Source organism: Gymnoscopelus braueri (assembly GCF_963280865.1).
Source record: "Gymnoscopelus braueri genome assembly, chromosome: 12".
Classification (NCBI taxonomy): Eukaryota; Metazoa; Chordata; class Actinopteri; order Myctophiformes; family Myctophidae; genus Gymnoscopelus; species Gymnoscopelus braueri.
The window spans coordinates 41,754,437-41,770,768 of record NC_137614.1 but is presented as its reverse complement, the minus strand read 5'-3'; the positions used below and the strand labels follow the sequence as shown (position 1 = coordinate 41,770,768).

The 16,332-nt window shown below is 42.3% G+C and overlaps 1 protein-coding gene and 1 pseudogene across 3 annotated transcripts in view; both read right to left on the bottom strand.

Moving 5' to 3' along the window:
* Window positions 1-2,846: 2,846 nt before the first annotated feature.
* Window positions 2,847-13,020, bottom strand: LOC308096583 (annotated as a pseudogene). Its single transcript has 7 exons — window positions 12,838-13,020; window positions 12,371-12,743; window positions 10,802-11,177; window positions 4,614-4,750; window positions 4,062-4,268; window positions 3,589-3,975; window positions 2,847-3,224 (listed from the first exon to the last, which is right to left on the bottom strand). The product of its transcript is annotated as an uncharacterized misc_RNA (transcript).
* Window positions 13,021-16,083: 3,063 nt separating this feature from the next.
* LOC308096301 (P2Y purinoceptor 13-like) overlaps window positions 16,084-16,332 on the bottom strand; it is a 2,500-nt gene continuing 2,251 nt past the window's right edge. For both annotated transcript variants that reach the window (XM_080443690.1, XM_080443689.1), the window contains exon 4: window positions 16,084-16,332. This exon is cut by the window's right edge and continues 556 nt beyond it. The gene's annotated coding sequence lies outside the window, so the exon portion shown is untranslated.

Genomic DNA, 16,332 nt, shown 5'->3' with positions numbered 1-16,332 from the left:
ACTGTACATACATGTATGTGTGTGTGTGGCTGTGTATGCAATGAAATGACCAGATATGGTAGGCGGTCTATTAGACCAGATCGGAACACTGAACAGTAAATAGAAACCAGGCTTTCCACAGTAGTGAAAGCCTGGTGACACAAGGTTAAGTTTAACAGCCTTTCCTGTCACACGTTGTGACTGCGTTGAACATCTGTGTCCGTCGTGAGGGTTTGCGGCTGAGTGTGGTTGTCAGATTTCTCCGAAACGTCTTGCACAGGAAGATGTAGATGAGTGGGTCTAGACACACGTTCATGGTCGACAGCCACTTGGTGGTCTCATAGACGATGTAGATGGTGTTCCGTGCTCTGCAGTGGTTTGCTGTGTTTCGGGTTTGGTTCATTATGTAGGGAACAAGGACAAGTGGAATGGGGCAAAGCAGATGAAAAACACTGCCACCACAACAAAGACTTTTGCTTTGGTTCTGCGACCGGTCACTTCAGAGCTGCTCCTGGAGGCTGTGTATGACTCATACACCTTCCTGCTGATGAAGGTGTAGCAGAACAGCATCAGAACCAGTATGACCCAGAACACCACCTGGACACAATACATCAGTAGAAAGCACAACAAAGCATTCACTTGAAGTTGGCTGTTATAGCGCCACCATGAGGTTGACTTGAAATGTTTCATGCTGCTTAGACAGACAGACAGACAGACAGACAGACAGACAGACAGACAGACAGACAGACAGACAGACAGACAGACAGACAGACAGACAGCCTCACTGACAGTCTCACGGACAGACTTGTGAACAGACTCATGTGGACGAAAACAATGATGGGGATAATAAATACTACATTGGGTTGGTCATGACTAAATTTAACTGTTAAAATATGATGAAAATGTGATATACTATTTTCTATGTTAGACAGTTACAGTGAAAAGTTAATGTATTACCTGAAAAACTAATTGGGCTGCCTTATACCAGCGCAGACCAACCTCACTCCACAGGTCGATGCACTTCAGTTTGCCTCCAGAGAGTTGCGGTGGCTTGTCAGCCAGGATGACGTCTGGCAGCCCTAGAGATGACATCACCACCCAAACAGCTGCACTCAGCACCTGACCAACCCTGACCTTCTGCACAGCATATCTCCCAAATGGCCAGACTATCTTCAGGTAGCGGTCCAGACTGATGAGTGCCAGAAAAAGTATGCCGATGTACATGGAGACGTAGAACAGAGGGGCTGAGTATCGACAGTAGAAGACACGCAGGCGCAAGGAGCCCAAATCAATATCATTCAGCACCTTCACAGGGATAGTCAGAGTCATGAGCATGTCAGCCACCACCTATTGGTGAAGGATCATTATTATTCATCAATAAGTTATATTTTTTCTATCTTGCACTGACAAATACATTTCCAAAACAAATCCCTTTACTCACCACATTGATTGAATTTTTTATTAGGCAAAAGAATGTAAAACAACACAGTTACATTTATAATACTTTTGTCTAAAAGGTCCGACCAAAAAAGTCCTTGCGGTCTTGTTTCCGTTGGGGTCCTTGAATTAATTTCATAGACATATATAATAGCAACCAAACAGTTCAAATCAACATAAAAAACTGAGAAAAAATACCACTATGTACAAAAAAAGCATCATGAAAAATAAAATAAAAGTATATATATTCTTTAGATAGACTACACATGTGGAGGTAGTGGGGAGGTTTTAAAAGATCCATGCAGCCAGACTGTTCAGTACCAGTGCCACTAGAAAGAGGACACTATATAGACAGGGGAAGACCACCGCTGTCACACTGGTATCTAGAACACACTCCATGGTGTTATTGGATGTTGTGGTGTTCATGTTCATGACCTTGAGAGTGGAATAACATGCATTCTAATGGATAAAAGGATCAAATTAAAAACTGTAATTGTGGTGGGTTGGGGGACATTATGAAACAGGTGCATGTGAAAGAGGTGCATTTTGTTATGTAAAAACAAAACTCTATATACTCTCTGTATACAGGTCCATGAGCTGTGGGCAACCAGAAAGGATAGAAAGTAGATATTTAGCCTTTAGTGAGCAGAAGTGATTGTTGAGACTATCTGGGCATGACAATCTTGAATGAGCCTTCGGGGGCCCTTATTGCTCTGGGCCTGGTCTCAGTTGAACCAATTTTCTAGAGGGCCCCTGGGCCTGGGTCCGGCAGGGCCGTTCAGGAATCTAGCACTTGGTGGGCAGAATGAATTGGCATAACAACTAAATAAGGAGACAAATGGGCAGTGGGAAATTGGCTAGTCTAAAAAATGAACAAATGTAAATAAAGTGTCTTTTAATTGTTCTCACTCCACCATAACTCAACATAAAAGACTGCGTTGCTCTAAAGTTTACAATAAAATGCAAGCAATCCTTTCATGACTAATTTACCTTAAACTCTACATTTAAAAAAAGCTTGTCCAAATGCATAGGCCAGTAAAATAAAAGTCACTTTTAAATCGGTTTAAGGTCTAGCAAAACGTGAAACAAATTCATCCAAGTTCACACACCACATTGCACACATGTAGCAGTAACTATGTCAGATCACACTGATGGAGCTCAGTATTGCGTGGCATGAGCCATATGAACCTCTGAAGCAATGCCAATACGGATCAATGTGATTTGCAGGTTACACATCCGGTCTATTGCCGATATGAAAACGGCCTGTGTACATGCATGTATGTGTATGCAAATTACCAGATATGGTAGGCGGTCTATTCGGCCAGATCGGAACACTGAACAGTAATGAAAGCCTGCTGACACAAGGTTAAGTTTAATAGCCTTTCCTGTCACACATTGTGACTGTGTTGAACATCAGTTTCCGCCGTGTCTTATGAGATGGGTTTGCGGCTGAGTGTGGTTGTCAGATATCTGCGAAACGTCTTGCACAGGAATATGTAGATGAGTGGATCCAGACATGGATTTGTGGTCGCCAGCCACATGGAGGTCTCATAGGCGATGTAGATGGCTTTCTGTGCTCTGCAGTGGCTTGCTGTGTTTCCGATATAGGCCAGTGTGTGGGGAATACGGACAAAGTGGAGGGGGGCAAAGCAGATGAAAAACACTGCTACCACAACAAAGACCTTTGCTTTGGTTCTGCGACTGGTCATTTCAGAGCTGCTCCTGCAGGCTGTGTATGACTCATACACCTTCCTGCTGATGAAGGTGTAGCAGAACAGCATCAGAACCAGTGTGCCCCAGAACACCACCTGGACACAATACATCAGGAGAAAGCATTCACTTGAAGCGGCCTGTTATAGTGCCACCATGAGGTTGATTTTAAATGTTTGGCCCACGGGGAGTGTGCGTGCAAATTTCATGCTGATCGGTCCGGCAGTGCCCAAGATAAGCTGCGCACAGACAGACAGACAGACAGACAGCCTCACTGACAGTCTCACGGACAGACTTGTGAGCAAACTCAAGGGGACGAAAACATAATCCCTCACCCTCGGCCGTTCTGGCCTAGTAATGGGGATATTAAATACGACAATGGGTTGGTCATGACTAAATGTAACTGTTGTGATATACTATATATCCATGTTAGACAGTTACATTGCAAAGTTAATGTATTACCTGAAAAACGTAGTCGGCTGCCTTATACCAGCGCAGACCAACCTCACTCCACAGGTTGATGCACTTCAGTTTGCCTCCAGAGAGCTGTGGTGGCTGGTCAGCCAGGACGCCTGGCAGTGCTAGACATGACATCACCACCCAGACAGTTGCACTCAGCACCTGACCAACCCTGACCTTCTGCACAGCATATCTCCCAAATGGCCAGACTATCTTCAGGTAGCGGTCCAGACTGATGAGTGCCAGAAAAAGTATGCTGATGTACGTGGAGAGGTAGAACAGAGTGGACGAGTATCGACAGTAGAAGACACGCAGGTGCAAGGAGCCCAAATCAATATCATCCAGCACCTTCACAGGGATGGTCAGAGTCGTGAGCATGTCAGCCACCACCTATTGGTGAAGGTTCATATTATTAATTACTTTGTAATATTATTTTTGCACTGACAAATACACTTCCCACACATCCATTCACTCACCACATTCTTTAGATAGACCACAAATGTGGAGGTAGTGGGGATCTTGTAAAAGATCCATGCAGCCAGACTGTTCAGTACCAGTGCCACTAGAAAGAGGACACTATATAGACAGGGGAAGACCACAGCTGTCACACTGTTATCTAGAACACACTCCATGGTGTTATTGGATGTTGTGGTGTTCATGTTCATGACCTTGAGAGTGGAAAGCTGTTCAGCGAGATGAGGGAATCAAAGAAATGTACAGTGAGAGACAAAAGACTGTAAATGCATGATGGATAAATATAACTTAATACGTATTTGGAGTTACTTGTACTAAAGTTGTACAAAAGTTGTACTTTAAAAATCAATACTTGCACTGAAACAAGCTTTAAAATATACATGCACATTTTTAAATAACAGTAACATTTAAAAACATCATGTTTGGGCCAGTGCGGCCCCCTATCCAGTATCCTGGTTCCTTACCGTCCCCCACACCCAATTTAAATTTAGGCTACAACCTAATTTGTTGCTCTTGAATGCCAAATAACAGACTTTATATTAAACTGGACTTACAATGTGTGGTACTCCGGAGCTAATGAGTGGCTGTGTTGTCACAATCCCAATGAGTCTGCCAGTCGTCCTCTCAGTCAGTGAAAGACCCTTTGCTTCTGAGATGCCCGTTCCAAATGTCTGCTGAGATGATTTCCGCTCTGTGGGTGTTCACCTGCCTCAGCTAGCATGTATCACTCAGTGGCTGTTGATTTCACTTTCCCTTTGCAAGTTTTTATTTTGGTCATCATTTGGTCAACACTATGCAAACAATATGCTCCATTCGCATTAAAACAATACAGTACATATAGTTATGACCAAAACAAATGTATATCCTGAAGATAAATAGCTTATTCTGCCTATCAACATAAAGTACATACAGTACATGACAAATAAGGAAAACAATTTAAGTCTCAAAAAAGTTTTTAAAAGAATAAACAGAAGAAAAAAATATTGCAGAAAAACAGAAACAAGGTTTTTGCTTCAGAATCCAGAATATATTTATATAATAATAACAATGTGGGGAGGGGAAATGAAGGATTGTCACATACGGGTTGGAAAGTGAAGTCTGGGTTTTATTGACCATTTCTTTTCCCTTTTCTTGTTAGAATGGCATGATTTGAAAAATAATTAATTATTTTATGACATGATTTAACACTTGATTGTAAACATGATTTTATACCTTAACAGAAGACATATATGGGCAACTCAATAAATAATCAAAATCAATCTGAACTTAATCTTGAGTTTCAGAAACTGTCTAATCTAACAAACATAAAAATAATGATTACAGAGTGAGTGCTACTATAACCTAACTGCACTAAAGTAATCTGTCCAAAAAGCTGGCGCCCATACACCATTATTAACCAGCAAAGGAAGAATCCAAACTGGTAACAATCTTAACCGTCAATGTACCTTCAGAACTACTTGCACCAGCAAGCCTAATGAAGGTTTTACTGGACATAACTAGAGTAAACACACAATATCAACAGAAGAAACAATAGCATGGCAGGGGACTGTTTTACAACAAGTACTGCCAAAATCCTAAGGTGTTTGGTGTCCTTAAGTAGGCAACCCCAACCAATCATTGAAAGGGCTGATAATTGGCATCCAGCACTCAGTAGATAGGCAGCACCTGGAAGTAACCACACCCACTCACAGACCCACTCTCTGACATACACACTCTACTGTCACACTCTTCCACAGACACACTACTGACACATGTAACACAATGCATGATCACATGTATTGTTATTCATGTAAATACATGAATTTATTTTATTGTCTCCGCCAGGCCGAACGGCATGGCGAGAGAGTATGTTTTACCCTCCGTCCGTCCGTCCGTCCGTCCGTCCGTCCGTCCGTCCGTGTGTGTGTGTGTGTGTGTGTGTGTGTGTGTGTCTCCTGTCCGTGTGTTACCAGCTAATCTCCGGCACTGTTGGCCCGGTCGCTGCGAAACTGTGCACACACACTCCCTGGATGCCAATTCAGAACCCCTGCCTCAAATTTTTCACATGGGCCGATTATAGCGCCACCTGGAGGCAGATTTGTGCAAAACCCATTTTTTTTTACATTACTCCTACAGATTTTATCCAAACGTCATGCAAATCGGTACACAGTATCTCTATAGTCATGTGATCAACACGGATCTGTCCGATTTCCCATATTCCATCCTCATTGGCTAAGGTTCGCAGGATTGGTGCGTTTTGAACAAAATGCCTCAAATCATGAACGCAGCTTGCGATTTCCATGAAATTTCACAAACACATTCCCACTAGGCCAAGGAAGAAATGCCACCCTTTTTCACATTGGCCTGTTATAGCGCCACCAGCAGGTCTAATTTAGCAAAACACATTTTTGGAACAAAATGCCTCAAATCATGAATGCAGTGTCCGATTGCCGTGAACGACCTAAGAATAATGCCACCCTTTTCACATTGGCCTATTATAGCGCCACCAGGAGGCCACAATAACGTACCTGACCTGGCGGAGACCTGTGCTCCGAGGAGCACTTTTTCTAGTTTTGTATAATTTTAATTTTTTTATTTATTTTTTTTTTTTTCTCTGTGACTCATGATCCATAATATATTATATAATAATTATAATAATACATGATCATAATACCTCTCTATACTTGTTTATAGTCTTGTTTAAATTTTTTTTTAAACACATAGATCGAACTACACATCCTTAATTCCTTTTCACAACAACTCCACAAACTTACCCCTTTCACAGATACACAATGTTGTTTGGTATTTGTTCTTGCCCATGTTGTTTCAAACATGCCTGTAAGTTCATATTGAGTCTCTTTGATCTCAAACAGCTTCTGAAGACGAATGAATGAATGAATGAATGAATGAAGTTGATGGATGAACAGTGAAGACATGGACTGTTTTCTCAACCTATATCTAGTCGACCTTCTGACCCCCCCCCACTACTCCTCCCCCTGTGCATTGTACCCCAGTTCCTCTTTTTCAAACCATACTGTATAATACACATACTGTGATATACTTCTATTTGAAGATGTGCGTGTGTGTGTGTGTGTGTGTGTGTGTGTGTGTGTGTGCGTGCGTGCGTGCGTGCGTGCGTGCGTGCGTGCGTGCGTGCGTGCGTGCGTGCGTGCGTTCGTGTGCGTGTGTGTGTGTGTGTGTTATCCAACTATAGTCAACATACATAAGTTATGTGAGTCGAGTTTGAGCACTCAAAACGGATGGGACTTACTTGACCCTCTGCTTTTTCCTTTTGTCCTATTATGACAAAAATAAAACACAAGATTTGCATAGTGCCTGGATGTGGACCAGAAATGTGCTTGATGGAAAACGGTAACTGACAATGCTGATAGATAATGTATCTATTCGCAGATCATTGCTTCATGTTGTGCACATTAAAATATAAATAAATGGAAAAAGTGCTCCTCGGAGCACAGGTCTCCGCCAGGTCAGGTAGGTTATTGTGGCCTCCTGGTGGCGCTATAATAGGCCTATGTTTAAAGGGTGCCATTTGTTCTTAGGCCTTGCACGGCAATCGGACACTGCATTCATGGTTTGAGGCATTTTGTGCAAAACAAGCCATTACTGCAAACTTTAGATGTCAATCTTAGCCAATGAGGATGGAATATGAAAAATCAAACAAATCCGTCTTGATCACATGACTATGGAGATCATGTGTACCGATTTCTGTGAAATTTGGATAAAATCGGAAGGAGTAATATAAAGAAATGTGTTTTACATCAGTCGGCCTCCTGGTGGCGCTACAAATGGAGTTGGTACAACTGATGTTCGGGAGGTTTGACCAAGGAGAAGACAACCAATCACAACTCTAACCAGCCTCGGGCAACTCCACCCCGTGCCAACCCGTGCCAACCACTCACCCATCTCCAATCAAGCGACAACTCCTCCCCTGCCAACTACCGGGGTATTTAAACCCAGATTCCAAAAACGGCAGTGTGCTAGTTTCCAGTAACCCTCCCTCCCTCCCTCTGCTTTTCTACTTCTATCCTATTCTACAGGTTCCAGGCGGGGTCCCTTAATCTACCTCTGCACGGCTAACGCCTCGGACCCCTAAGCCAAAGTATCTGGGTCCACGACCCCCCCCCCCCCCCCCCCCCGGAATCGCCCTCCTTGGCCTCGCCCCCTCTTTATCACACCTGCCTTCCCATGTCCAGTGCTCTTGACCATCTAAGCCGCACACTCCACGCTTGCGTGTAGTGATGACCTTAGATGATCACGCCGGCACTCACCCCCATGCCTTTGGCCATCTAAGCTGCACACTCCACGCTTGCGTGTAGTGATGACCTTAGATGACCAAGCCGGCACCCCGGATGTCATTCCGTGCCATGGCCATCTAAGCCGCACACTCCACGCTTGCGTGTAGTGATGACCTTAGATGACCATGCCAGCACCCCCCATGCTGTTCGTGTCTTGGACATCTAAGCCACACACTGCACGCTTGCGTGTAGTGATGACCTTAGATGAACATTCGGCACTCAGCATCATGGCCGTTTATGCCGCACGTCCCATGCCTCGCATGCGACGCGCCCATAAACGACCATACTCCAACAGCGAAAGATGTTGTTCGTGCCTTGGTCATCTAAGCCGCACACTCCACGCTTGCGTGTAGTGATGACCTTAGATGAACATTCGGCACTCTGCATCCTTGGCCGCTGCGCATGCGACGTGCCCATAAACGACCATACTCCTGGGTTTATTCAATAAACAACCTTAAACCTATTTTGTCTGATGCTTGGTCTTTCCTAGTGAAAAGGCAGATGTGAAAAATGCAGGGCAAAGGTTTTTCCTTGAGCTCTAGGGAGTGCGCATACAAAGTTTTACACAGATCGGTGCAGTTATAGGTAAAAACATGAATCGGCCTGTTATAGCGCCACCATGAAGCTGATTTGAAAATTTTCAAGTGGCATTTCTTCCTCGGCATAGTGGAAATATGCGTGGAAAATTTCACGGAAATTACATGCTGTGTTCATGATTTGAGGCATTTTGTTGAAAACGGAGCACTCCTGCAAACTTTGGAAGCCATTTTTAGCCAATCAGGATGGAATCTGAAAAATCTGAAAGACACGTTTTGTTTAATGACTAGGTATAGATACTGTGTACCGATTTGTGAGATTTTTGGACAAAATCTGTAGGAGTACTGTCAAAAAATGTGTTTTGCACAAATCGGCCACCTGGTGGCGCTATAAAAGGCCCATGTGTAAAATTTGGCGCAGAAGTTTGGAATTGGCATCCAGGGAGTGTGTGTGCACAGTTTCGCTGCGATCAAGCCAACGGTGGCGGAGATTAGCTGGTCGCAGATGGACACACACACACACGGGGGGGGGGGGGCGGACGGACGGACGGACGGACGGACGGTAAAACATACTCTCTCGCCATGCCTTTCTTGCCTTTTGGCCTGGCGGAGACAATAAATAGAACAAACATAAAAATTTAAGAAGAAAATAGTCATATTCATTACAGGAGGACAGATACAGTAGAAAATGTTTAAATGAGAGAAGCTAAACAACCTCTGAGACCAGGTCAAGCTAATGTATACATCATTTTTATATCAGTAAGAAATATGGTAAGGATTAGTATAAGCCCTAAGAATTTTGACTACAGTAATTAAACCTTTGAAAAGCCTATCAACTGTACCTAGCAAGGTCACATATTTGGATGTGATGTGCATGAGAAATATGTGCAGCCATGGCCTAAAACTAAACTTCACACCCACAAGTTTCAGAAACGCTGAGGAAGGTCTAGGACTTCCTTCTACTGCTGCGCCGGATGTGTCACTAAGTACCCCATAGTGTAATTTTCTTTCTTCTCTTTTGTATGTGTGTGTGTGTGTGTGTGTGTGTGTGTGTGTGTGTGTGTGTGTGTGTGTGTGTGTGTGTGTGTGTGTGTGTGTGTGTGTGTGTGTGTGTGTGTGTGTGTGTGTGTGTGTGTATGTTTTTTCCTTCCTTTTTTTTTTTTTTTTTTAACTTTAATTCTATTCTATTGTTTGTATGTTTTGTTCTAGTCTTGTTCTTCATGTTTTGTACGGGTCTGAGGAGTGGGTGGGTGGGTTTTGGAGTATGCCAATCCATTTTGTTGTGTTTTGTGTATAATGCGGAAAAACTTGCGGAAGAAAAAAAAAAGGAAATGTTTGTCTCATCAGCAACAACTATGCCGTGATGGTGAAATAAGGGAACATGGAGCAAAACCTGTGACAAACCACAAATCATTTCAGACTTTTTCTGCGGAAAAAAACGAAATAAGTGAAATGTCAGTCACACATGGGCTGTATGTGTACCGTACATGAAACTGGATCATGTGCTGTCATCTGCGTTTTAAGTATGTATTTGTTTTTCTTCAGCAACCACTTCAAAGTGATGATGGCGAAGAAAGAGAACTTGGAAAGACACAGACAAACCACAAATCATTTGACTAGGTTTCCAGCTGACAGTCAAATGATAAAGAAGGAACTGAAATCTCATCTGTACATGAAACTTGATCAAGTGCTGTCATCAATATTTTAGAAGTCCCATAAGTCATGTTTGCATAAAACCTTTATCATAATTTATCTTGCCTTTATTTTTCATGTAACAAAAAAAAAACACTGTTTGTGTTGCCACTGGTGTTGTAATGTACTGGCTCACCTGCCAGTGTAGAGGCAGGTGAGCAGGGAGGACATTGTGCCTCCATATTATCTAGATGTGTGTAAGATCCATGTCCATGGTGCCTTGTGTGAGGGGCTTGCAACGGAGTGTGGCTGTCAGTTGACTCCGGAACATCTTGCACAGGAATATGTAAATGAGTGGATCCAGACACACGTTTGTGGTCGACAGCCACTTGGCGGTCTCATAGGCGATGTAGATGGTGTTCCGTGCATTACATTCTACAGATTGTTGGGTTTTGTTCAGTGTGTAGGGAACACGGACAAAGTGGAAGGGGACAAAGCAGATGAAAAACACTGCTACCACAACGAAGACTTGTGCATTGGTTCTGCGACTGGTCACTTTGGAGCTGCTCCTGGAGGCTGTGTATGTCTCATACACCTTCCTGCAGATGAAGGTGTAGCAGAACAGCATCAGAGCCAGTGTGCCCCAGAACACCACCTGGACACACAATACATCAACAGAAAGAACAACAAGACTTACTCAATGTAAGCGGATAGTTAAAAGTGCACCGTGCACAAACTGTGAGGTAGGAACCAAACTTGGGTAATCACGGAAGACATCTGTTGGGTCACTTAATTGTGGATGGAAACATTGGAACGCAATGGCAAACATTAAACATATTGTACTGCACTGCAAGTGAAGTTGCTGATGTTTTTACTTTTACTATATTTGGGCTATGTGTTCCATGCATTTGTTTATGTACAGTATCAGAATCAGCTTTATTGTCACATCACAGGTTTACAGAAGTAAAAAAGTGGGTGTAATTTGTTTTCGTGCAAGTTCTATCGTATTGTTATTTCCATAGAAAAAAGAGAGGGAAGAGGAGGGAGGGGGGATCAATCAAAGAAAACAAACAAAATAGTAAATGTACTTGAGTAAATGTACTTGAGTACTGTACTTTACTTGAGTATTAGATTTTTTTTGATAGTTATCACTCTTACTTGAGTACATTAAGTACATTTCCAAGACAAATATTTTACTTTTACTCTAGTACATTTCTAGGAAGGCTGTAGAGTACTTTTAGGTTGGCCGTTTCTTTTTTCTTCCCTAAAATGAAATTTTAGGAAAGGCCACACTTCTGCGCTCACACTAGCCGTGTTTCTGGCTCCTATAAATTCATTGAGAAAACATTACAGCAATTCATTGATATAAAAATTAAGAAATGTACTCCTACTTCTACTTTTACTTGTACTTTAAGTATTTTTAAAAGCATGTACTTTTCCTTGTACTTTAAGTGTTTTCAAAGCATGCACTTTTGAATACTTAAGTATATTTAAAAGGGATTACTTTTTTTCTCTTACTTGAGCAACATTTTGACTGAGCTACTTTTACTTGTAGTGGAGTAAATTTGACCAGGAATATCTGTACTCTTACTCAAGTAGGCTACCTGAGTTGAGTACTTCGTCCACCTCTGCAATTCATTATTATGAATAAATACTACATTGGGTTGGGTCGTGACAAGCATGGATCGACAGGATCATTGTTGAAAAGGTTTGTAGTACACCTCTGTGTTAGAGTGAAGTACTTAGTAGTATGGCTACTTCCTTCCCCATCTACAGTATAATGTTGCAGTAATACAGTCCATCACAGTTGCCTTTAGACAGTTAAACTGACAGGTTTAGATGTTTTACCTGCAAGACAAGGTGGGCTGCTGTATACAAGCGCAGCTCGCTCCACAGAGAGGCGCAATTCAGTTCGCCTCCAGACAGCTGTGGTGGCTGGTCAGCCATGATGACAATTGGCAGCGTTAGACATAACATAACAACCCAAACAGTTGCACTCAGCACCTGACAAACCCTGACCGTCTGCACAGCAGATCGGACTATCTTCAGGTAGCGGTTCAGACTGATGAGGCCCAGAAAAAGTATGCTGACATACATGGTGAGGTGGAACAGAATGGACGAGTATCGACAGTAGAAGACAAGCAGGGGCAAGGAGCCCACGCCTGCATCCTTCAGCACCTTCACAGGGATGGTCAGAGTCATGAGCATGTCAGCCACCCACCTATTGGTGAAGGATCATATTATTAATCAGTTTGTTCAGTTTTTTCCTATATTATGGCGCTGACAAATGTCATTTTAAAAATGCCTTCACTCACCACATTCTTTAGATAGACCACAAATGTGGATTTAGTGGGGATCTTGTAAAAGATCCATGCAGCCAGACTGTTCAGTACCAGTGCCACTAGAAAGAGGACACTATATAAACAGGGGAAGACCACCGCTGTCACACTGGTATCTAGAACACACTCCACGGTGTTATTAGATGTTGTGGTGTTCATGTTCATGACTTGAGAGTGGGAAAGCTGTTCAGAGAGATGAGGAATCAAAGAAAGAAGAAATAGAGAGCAAAATGAATTTACAGAGTAATAATAATAATAATAAACTTTATTTGTATAGTGCTTTACAGAGCAAGAATACAATTAGTTAGAACCAATTTAACAATAAAGCAAACAAAAATAAAATAAAATAAAATAAAAGCAAAGGCATAAAACAACATTAAAATAGGCAATACAGTGAGGAATTAAAATCAACCAAAGAATCAGCTAAAAGCAAGAGTGAAGAAATAGGTCTTGAGCTGTGCTTTAATATCGACAGAGGCTGCCTGTCTTAAGTGTAATGGGAGTTTATTCCACACTGTCGGTCCGTAAAAGCAGAATGCTGCTTCACCGTATTTTTTTTATGTCATTGTAGGCACCTCGAGCAGGTCAGCACTTGAAGACCTGAGGGCCCGGTTTGGAACATATCTCTCTAGGCAGTCAGAGAGGTAGGAAGGTGCCAGACCATTTAGAGCTTTATAAACTATTAAAATAATTTTAAAATCAATCCTAAAAACAACCGGGAGCCAGTGTAGTGAAGCTAGAACTGGAGCGATATGTTCTCTCATCCTAGTTTTAGTTAAAACTAGGATGTGTGTGAGTGAGAGAAAAGACACTGCAAATGCATGATGGATGGATACATGTTTTCCAACAACAAAGAGTTGTACTTTGTAGGCTAATTTATCTTAATAAGTCTCGGGTATTAGTTGCAGTATTCGTTTTTTTTCTCTTTGCGACCAAAAAGTAATAACATTGCACCTTCTAGGATGGCCTATTCTAAAATAAATACATGTTTACATAGCAGTAAAAAGACATGGGTTTCGAGGCTAACATAGCAGTGAAACAGCCTTTTAAAATGTAAAAATATCGTATTTTACATAACAGTAATACATTTTAATAACATTGTAGGCCATTCACAACCTTTTCTGGACCAGCACCCCCATATCCAATGTCCAGGTTCCTTACTGTACATCCACTAAAAATGCCAAACCGTTTAGGTTTCTGCTGAATGCCAAATAACAGATTGTATATTAAACTGGACTTACAATGTGTGGTCTCTGGAGTTAAAAGTGTGGCTGTGGTGTCACAATCCAATCCAATGAGTCTGCCGTCTGCCGTCTCCCGTTCCAATTGTCTTCTGGGAGGTTTGTTGTGCTCTGAGGGTGTTCACCTGCCTCAACTAGCTTAGTATCAGTCTCAGACTTTTGATGGATGACTCCTTTCTCAACCCAGATCTAGAGAGACCTCCTGCCTGTCCCCCCCACCCAAGGTCCTCCCTTTGTACAGTGACCTGCCCTGGTTCCTTCACCTCCTCTTTTCTGGTGCTAAGAACGAGAGAACACTGCGGTGGATGATAATGATTTCCAAATACATTTCTCATGAACCTATAGCAAGGTTAACATCCTCTTTCCACTCTTTTTTTTGAAGTGTGCGTGTGTGTGTGTGTGTGTGTGTGTGTGTGTGTGTGTGTGTGTGTGTGTGTGTGTGTGTGTGTGTGTGTGTGTGTGTGTGTGTGTGTGTGTGTGTGTGTGTGTGTGTGTGTGTGTGTGTGTGTGTTCGCACCACATTGTCCAACCACAGTCACAAGACAAACGTTATGAGTTGATTTTGAGCACTAAAAACTGAAACTTACTTTGCCCTCATTTGCTTTTATTTACTTTCGTCCTGACAAGAACACGATATTTCCATAGCTGAGAATTTTTACCGATCATAGTGATTACAATGTTCAAAATATCCATACTAGCCTTTTCGTCATATTTCTTTTTTAAAAATATAACTACGCTTTTGGTGGCAATGATGAATGGCTTCCAGTGTAAAACAATGTATTCTCTAAATGTATACGACATAGAAGACAATGAAGCTGTCTGCTAATAGATCATGTATTATCTATTAGCACATCACTTCATTAGGCCTACAAGTATTGTATGCACATACATGCATACACACTCCAAAAAATACAGTAAAGAAAATATGAATAGAACTTGCAAATGGAACACAAACTGAATTTAGAAGAAGCAGAAAATAGTCATATTCATTACCGAAGGACAGTATCAAATTTAGAAACCAGAGTAGCTAGACAATCTACTGTAGACCCAGTATAGAAAATGTATACATACTTTATATACAGTATTCGTTTTTGAAAAATGTATTAATAGAAAAACCCTAATCATTTTGACTTATTAACCCGTTAAAATGCCTACAGTATATTGGACCTACTGTAGGAAGTTCACACTTTTAGGTCGTGATGTGCATGTGATGTCCTCAAACCAGATTTCATAGCCACATGTCTCAGAAATGCTGAGGAATTAGGTCTAGGACAGTTCCCTTTTTTCTTTCTAGTTCTACTAGATCTTTCTATGACTTTAAGTGGCCCATGTTCAAAACGTGGTGTGAGAGATTACACTTCATTGCGTTCCAAGCACCTGTGGGGAGCATCCTATCTTTCCTTAAAGGTTTCATGACGTTCAGTTTTACCACACATTAAAAGTCTTGGTCATGGTCCTTCAAACGTGTAAAGAAAGTTTTAACAAAAAATTCCACTCCAGTGATCCATGGCAGGTGTTTTTCTCTCACATTTCTAAAGCCTTTTCAACTGCAATGAAAAAATAAATCTTTGCCTGCGGGTGTCGCTGGTGAGGGATTTTGCCTGTCAATCATCGCCTCTGCTCCGCCCCCCCCCCCCCCAAAGGAAAGGATAGGGGAGGGGAGGGGCGAGGAGGAGAGTGGGCGGGATTAATCGACAGTGACCTCACTGTCGAAGGGCCAAGCTCAGATTACTTTTCAGCCTAATTATTCAGAAAACCCCAGACCACAGAAAATCCACTGAATGTTCAAAGTTCATTTTTTTTGTGTATAATTGAGGTCACAAAACCCCCCAAAAAACATAAAAAAAGTGAAAATGAATGTCATAGAACCTTTAAGGAGACATTGGAAGCAGGAGGACATTGGAAGCAGGAGGACATTGTCTACGGTGAGCGTCTACCTGGCAGCCATATCGGTGTGACATATTGGCTTGGAAGGCACCCCGTTGAGCCGCCACCCTTTGGTGTGTCGCTTCATGAAGGGAGTGAGGTGCCTCCAAATGATTTCCAGACAAATGGGATCTGCCATTGGTGCTGGATGGACTCTCTCAGCCTCCTTTTGAGCCTTTAGAGAGAATGGAGATGATGGGGTTGTCTCTTAAGACAGCACTGCACCTGGCCTTGGCTACAGCCAAGCACATTAGTGATCTGCAGGCCCTCTCGGTGAACCCAGAGTGCATAAGTTATTGCACGT